The sequence below is a fragment of the Gossypium hirsutum genome, chromosome A12 (assembly GCF_007990345.1).
Source record: "Gossypium hirsutum isolate 1008001.06 chromosome A12, Gossypium_hirsutum_v2.1, whole genome shotgun sequence".
Taxonomy (NCBI): domain Eukaryota; kingdom Viridiplantae; phylum Streptophyta; class Magnoliopsida; order Malvales; family Malvaceae; genus Gossypium; species Gossypium hirsutum.
The window spans coordinates 65,038,456-65,046,250 of record NC_053435.1 but is presented as its reverse complement, the minus strand read 5'-3'; the positions used below and the strand labels follow the sequence as shown (position 1 = coordinate 65,046,250).

The following is a 7,795-nucleotide window of genomic DNA, read 5'->3' as shown; positions in this document are numbered from 1 at the left end:
TCAAGCAAAATCAGCTCAACTTTCTCAATTTATGGTTGCCCACCCATGGAAGATGCTTCAAAAGATGAAAACTTATATTTTTAGTAAACTATCCCCCTCTCTTCACCTATAAATAAGACCTCATTCTCACATTTCTACTCATCCCTCATCCCTCAATACTCATCCTTCATTCCTTATTCATTCTCTTAGCATTCTTCTTTTCTCCCCACACCTATCATCATTTTTTCGTAAATATTTTAGCATTTGAGCCTCTTAAAGAGCCCTTGTTCGGCCACCTTGGAAAGACATTAACAAATGAACGAAGCAAAGGAACGAAGGAGCCTCGTCAGTCAGAGTCTTAGGTGACAGCAACTCTAAATTGGGTTTAATCTTTCTTTTTTTTAATTTAATTTAAATATGTTTGCTATGTGTTCTTTGTTCTTGTTTACAACAATGTTAGCTTAATTTTATTTAAGCTAGGAGGATTACTTTGATTAAATAAGATTTATTAGATTCATGCTTATAATGTTTGTGCCTCAATCGATCATGTTTTCAATTAAAATCAAGTCTGTATTTCATTCATATGTGATTGAAATGCACCTGAATTAGCTGAGTGATCCTAACCAGACGACGACTAGTGGACACATAATAGAAATGTGCATGCTCAATTTAGATCCTAACTCGATTAAATTGTAGGTTGCACAACAACCCTAACTAGACTCTGTTATCTGCATAGTTTTTAGATTTGTGTGATTAAACTGTTTCAAACCTAACACGTCCCTATTACCTCACACGAATACTAAGAAACCCTTAGTAAATAAGGATCAGTAAAATGCATATTTGCTGAGTAAAGGATTCTGAAAGGACCTAACGTGATTTCCAAACTCATGAAAGATCGAGTTGTCATGGAATGTTTTTCTGAATATTATTAAGCATGTTGATAATAAATTGAGTTTAATTAAAGAAATTTTCCTAGTTTATTTATGTTATATTTGTTCCAAATTATGTTTAATTTTGCTAAAATCTATTTCATTCATATAGCTTGCATACTTGGGTTAATTTGCATTAGGGATCATTGCATTTAGTCTAATATATTTTAATCATCACTTCTCAATTAAATTGTGTTTTTATTTACCAAATTGTTAATATAATTTTACAAATTAAGTTACTTAGCACAAATACAATCCTTGTGGAGACGATAACTCGATACTTACTGTAATAGCCCAATTTAGGGCCTAGTCAAAATAGTGATCTCGAGACCACAAATTCAGAGTTGAATAAATTATTTTTTTATTATTTTGGAATCATTTCATGTTTATAGTAGTGTATGAAAAATTCGGTGAGTTAATTTTGTCGTTCATGAGCTCAATTGAGAAAAAGGACTAAATCGCATAAAATGCAAAAGTCCTAAATTGATAGTTAAAAGTGCCAAATAGCTAGAGAAAAAAGATTGGGGGTCTTTAAAGGGCAATTAGACCCTATTGTGATAGCTTGGCTAGCCATGAGAGATGAAAGTGTGGTAAAGTCAACATTAGGTAATGTTGATGACATAAGGTGTACTATAATGATGCCAAAAAGCCTAACTATCATTTTCTTTTCTCCATCCTTTCTTTTGATCGAAATTTTCAGCAAATAAATGTGGTTTTAAGAGCTTGAAATGTCAGCAACTTTAAGCCTTCTCAATTAAGTGATTTTAATGGTTTTTCTTGAATATTTTTGTACTTTCGAAACCCCTGAAACATGGGCTTTCAAATGAGGGTACTACTTTGCAAAATGATCAAGAGTGTAGGGTTTTGTCATGAAAGGGTTTGTAATGTTTGCTGAGTTTTTATGGAAGAAAATAAGTCTTGGGTGTGTTATGAACAACTTTTGTGAGAGGTGTTAGCATGAAAACACCTAAAAGGACTATATTGCATAAGTGGTAAAATAGATGTTAAGTATGTGAAATAGTGGGAATTTGGATTTGCTATAAGAGTAAAAGGGTTCGGCTAGGCTTAAGATATGAAGAAATTTGATAAAAATTGATTTTCGGGCCTAGGAGTAAAATGGTCCATTTACCAAAGATATGAATTTTTGATTGCTGAATTTTATTTAGTGACTAAATAAGTGCATTTTGTGATTATAGATCAAGAATCACCAAATTTGAACTTAAACCGAGGGAAAGCCAAGTAAATTGATTAAATCGACTAGTCACCACATTTTATAATTCGAGGTAAGTTGTATGTAAATAATACAATTACAATGTTAATGCATGTGTTGAATTGTACTTGAATTTAATATAGCATGAATTGCTTGATTGTGGAATTGAGAAAGCATGATTGTAATAGAGATAGTAGAGTTCCAATTTGAACCGAGGAAATAAGTCAGGTATTCATGCCATAACATATGGGTTATTTTGAGCTAGTGTAAGACATGTCTGGGACATGCATCAGCCACATTATGAGAGCCAGTGTAAGACCATGTTTGAAACATGGCATCGGGATCGAAACGAGTGCTAGTGTAAGACATGTCTGGGACATGCATCGGCCTCGAGACATAAATCAGTGTAAGACATGTCTGGGACATGTATCGGCTACGAGATGTGTCAGTGTAAGACTATGTCTGGGACACAGCATCGGCACAGATATGCTAGAGCATGTGTAAGACCATGTCTGGGATATGGCATCGGCACTTTACCCCATGTTTGAGACTTAATGAATATCTGATAGTGTTCCAAATGGTTCAATGGTGAAAGTTATGATTTCAAGTTAATGAGGAAAGTATAACTATGTTGTGAGTGGTACAGGTACCTGTAACACCCCAAACCCAGCCTGGACGTTATGGCCGAATTCAGCGTGTCACATTGAAGTGTTTTAGCAAAAATCGTGTTTTCATTGAAAACCCTTCTTAAAATAAAAGAAAATCTTAAAAATAAACTCCTTTCAATCACTTGTTTGAAACATAAGATTTGATGAAAACATGTCACTTAAAAATTTAGTTGCGGAAACGTAGAAAAGACATACAATAGTGTAAGGAACCATGTTCAACTTCTTATAATTACATCACATAGAAATAATAATCCAAATAATAACAAAATGGAAGCCCTATTACAATCTGATTTGAATAGTACTTAATAAAATATAAACTTATATGCTTTTTTTTAAAAAAAAAACAAGTCCAAATTATCTTGCTAGTTGGCCACCTAGAGTCTCTCCAAACATCGAACCTTCTATTCAGCATCACTTGAAAATAAAATAAAAGAGGGGGGGTGAGTTTTCGCAAACTCAGTGTGTACAACCCTCGACAAAAAGCAAGCATTCAAAAATCATTACACATCAAACATGCAATGCAATCCCATCCCAATAATCCATCCACTACACACCAGCTCGGTCCTCCATCACACCATGTAGGGATATAAATATTGAGCCACCCAACCAACACATCAATGGTAGCCCGGTTGCGAAGCTACCTTCATTTACTTATTGGGCTTAAAAAGCCGTCGGTGGATCCACGATTGTCAAGCAACCATGCGATCCTCATATACTTCCTCCATTCCATAATCCCTAACCCTTATGCAACCTAAGCAGAATATCATATGTATGCAGCAAACATGCATGTCACATTCATAAAACTTAGATTTAACACTTGGGGGTAATTTGGTCATTTTCACCCTTAGGGGCATTTTGATAATTTTCCTTAGATATGGATTTCACTTACCTTTGCCCCTAAACAAATCTCGAGAGCTCATATAAACAAATACTATGCACCAAATAGGATTCCAAAGAAGAAGAGGTGAGTCATTAAGACCGCTTAAGTACCAAGCTCCCCCAGATCCAATCCTAGACATGCATATACCCGTTGCCACACCTTAACCCTTTGACCTTTCCACGATCGCAAAATATTAATGAAGTCTTATGTAGTTATCATATACTAGGCCCAAAACCCCTACATACATGCATATGGCCCACTTGGCCCATTTCATTCAAATGGCCCATCAGGCCCAATTCACATTCATGTGGCCCATCAGGCCCAATTCATCTTCAAATGGCCTATTAGGCCCAAATCACCTTTATATGGCCCGTTAGGCCCAAATCACCTTATATTCATGCTCACAAACAAATATTCTATCACATAGCATCAATTATCAAATTTTGCCTATTATGGGCCCATCGGGCCCATTAAGCCTATTCTGGCCCGGTTGGCCAGATCATAGTCCAAGTCCATGGAATCATCCATGGGCATCAGACAACCTATCTGTTTCCTCCTCACAAGTGTTTGTGCACTCGCAAGACTACTATAGCCAAACTTTCAACTTTTAAGCATTTCGGCATTTCGGCTTTTGCCGATCTACTTGTGTGTGCAGTCTATGTACACACCTGGTAAGCAAGCATGCTGTGATTCCCTAAGTCACCAACCTACAAATGGTATCATCCTACAATTAATCGCATGCTTAATACATATTTTTACTAAAATCGAAACCTCACTTTTCACCTTACCTTGCTCAACAAGTATAACAACCCCTTCTTTAATCACTAACCACGATCAACTCCTAGATCTGCATCAATCTTAACTATTAAAACCAGAATAATAGGTGACTCGTATCTAAGACAAGTCCTCTTACCTTAACTATGACCATTTGGCCAACTAAGATTAAGAGTACTTACCAACGTCTCTCATCTAAAGAGCAAATCGGCAGGGATCCAAAAATTGAAATTCGATACCTATTCCTACCCAAAAACTGATTAGAAGAAGTGAGAAGCAATAATCGATACCTTAGTAAAAATCGACTGGAAGAGCAACACTTACAGTAGATTCGGTCGAATAGTATTCGGCCATTGGAAGATTCAGCTTCCAAACTTAGTAAGGTGAATAAGGTATATTTGGCACAGATTAAAGAAGAAGTGTAGAAGAAGAAATCGGCAGAAAAAAAAGGGTTTTCGGCTTTTTGGATCTTAAATCGAAAAGGTTTTCCAGTAGCAAGGTGAAAAAGACCTGATACCCCTGCATTTGGCACCTATTTATAACCTTTATGGCCGAATTCCTCAAGCCCAAGTTCCCATTTTGGCTCCACTTGCTCCTCACTTCTCATCTCCTCATTTTTCTCCTTGATAACCCCTTGATGCTTTCCTCAAATTTCTCTTCTGATCACTCCCCTTTGAGTCCATCTTTACGCCACTTCCATCCTTCTAGAAGGCCAAAATTAAACTTCTAAAAATACTAAACTAGGATTCAAACCTTGGATCTCCTTGCTAGCCACTAACGCCACCTCCCTACACTCTAAGGGGTGCCACTTAGCCACTCTTCCACAAGGCTTTTTGATGTCATTTTTCCTTATCTTTATTTAAAAGCCCAACTACTTGCCAACAAGGTCCTTTTAATAATTAAACTATAATTTCATTTACCACAAAACTCGAACCCAGAACTTCTCCAACATACCTAGACACTTCAAATTCCTTAAACCCTTAAAGCCAACATGTCATTTGTCAATTTCTTGCTCACTTAAAAATTTTATGAGACCCATAGCCCAAAGCCCAGTTTATATAGGCCCAAAATTTGGGGCATTACAGTACCTGTTTGTTATATATAGAATATAAGCCCATTTTATGATATACGATGTGTACTGAATATTGATGAGTAAGTTTTGCTTATGCCCAATTGTATGTTATGAGCTTGTTGATGAGTGGTAAAGTTATGTTGTATATTCATTTATGTGCAACTTACTAAGCTTTATGCTTACTCCCTCTCCATTTTCATTTTCTTATATTGCCGCCTAAATAGCTCAAGGACCAAAGGAAGTCAGAGATATCAATCACACTATCAATCGAAGTATTCAGTATAGTTTGACTTATATTTTTGAATATGGCATGTGTAGGGCTTAGACTTTACTTGTGTCATTGAGAACAGGATGTTGGCTTGGGTTGGAAACCCTTCATTTTGTATTAAGCCTTTAATGATGGCAAATATTCATTTTGATATATGCAAATGAAGTTACTCTCATAAATAAGTAATTGCTTAATTGATATGTAGTTTATTGGGGCTGATTAGTTTAAATAATTTATTATTGTATTGGTTTGGTTTCTTTTGTGTAAGTTGTGTAAGTAAGGGTGGCAAAGAGGCTTGGTAAATAGCCTTATATATATCATCCACACGGTAGACACACGAGCATGTGTCTTAGCTGTCTGATGGACACGACCTATCATACGAGTGTGTGCCTTGGCCGTGTGACATTTTGGGGATGCTGATGTTAAAAATAGAATGTCCATATTTTTGCACACGGGCTAGGACACGGGCGTGTCATGGCCCTGTGAAAGACATGGGCCAGAGACACAGGTGTGTTCTAGGCCGTGTGAAAACCCCTGTAGCTGTGCATTTAGAATTAATTCCACACAGGTGGAGGACACGAGCATGTTGCCCTTCTACACGGGCATGTGCCCTGTTTCAAAGTCAATTTTTCTATAGATGGTTAAGGGACACGAGCTGATCCCGAATAGTTTTAATGGTCGATTTGGGGCTCGTAGACCCATAATAAGAAGTTTAAAGTAGAAATTGAAAAAGTTCTAAAATGGGACCAAGTCTTGGTGACTTGGTTAATGTTTACGTGCATGAGATCGAGTTAGGTAATGCCTCGTATTTCGCTCTGGCGTGGGTTAGGTAATGCCTCGTATTTCGCTCTGGCGTGGGTTACGAGTATGGGGTGTTACACTTACTTATTACTTGATAACGACTGTGTACACTTGTACAAACCCCAGCGTTACAAGTTTTTGGCGCCGTTCCCAGGGATTGTCAACTGTTGCCATAGTCTTTTCTTTTGTGAAATTATTTATTTCCAATTTGATTTATTTCTAAAATTATTAACTTATTCTTTTTAATTTTGTGATTTTATTTTCAAGTGTTTATAAGCATAGATTGAATTATCGATTTACTCATTGTAGACCCTGAAATTGAGCAAACTTTCAAACAAAGAAGACGTGAACGAACAACCCAAAGACAAGTCGAGATGGACTTTGGAAATCAGAATCAGGACCAAGATAATGAAGCTGATCATGTACGAAATCCCATCCTCATTACTGATGATAGGGATCGATGCATCAGACAATATGCTGTGCCACTTTCCAGTGAGTTAAATCCAGAAATTAGAAGGCTAGATATTGAGGCAACCCAATTTGAATTGAAACCAGTGATGTTTCAAATGCTCCAAACGGTGGGCTAATTCAGCGGTATGCCCACAGAAGATCTAGATCTCCACCTTCAATTGTTTATAGAGGTGAGTGATTCATTCAAGATAGCTGGTGTGACTGAAGACGCACTGAGGCTGAAGTTGTTTCCATACTCCTTGGGAGATCGAGCACGAGCATGGCTTAATTCATTGCCACCATGTTCCATATATACATGGCAAGAATTAGCAGATATTTTTGGTTAAGTATTTCCCTCCTAGAAAAAATGCTAAGTTGAGGAACGAGATCACAACCTTCCAAGAATTGGATGACGAGTCTTTGTATGAGGCTTGGGAGCGATTCAAGGAGTTACTGCGTAAGTGTCCTCATCATGGGAGTCCTTATTGTATCCAGTTAGAGACATTCTATAATGATCTCAATGTACATACAAGATTGATGGCAGATGCTTCTGTGATTGGTGCAATTTTGTCTAAGTCTTATAATGAGGCTTATGAGATCATTGAGAGGATCGCGAGTAATAACTATCAATGGCCAACAAATCGAACAACTTCAGGAAGATGTGTTGCCTTAGTTAATGAAGTTGACACCCTCACTTCGTTATCAGCTCAGGTATCGTCTATTTCCTCTATGTTAAAACAGTTTACCCCTAATAGTGCTAATAA

At 37.0% G+C, this 7,795-nt stretch overlaps 1 non-coding gene across 1 annotated transcript; it reads right to left on the bottom strand.

Annotated features, from left to right (window-relative positions):
* Positions 1 to 7,404: 7,404 nt before the first annotated feature.
* Positions 7,405 to 7,511, bottom strand: LOC121211978 (small nucleolar RNA R71). The gene has a single exon (XR_005907191.1). It is a non-coding gene; the product is annotated as a small nucleolar RNA R71 (small nucleolar RNA).
* Positions 7,512 to 7,795: the final 284 nt, after the last annotated feature.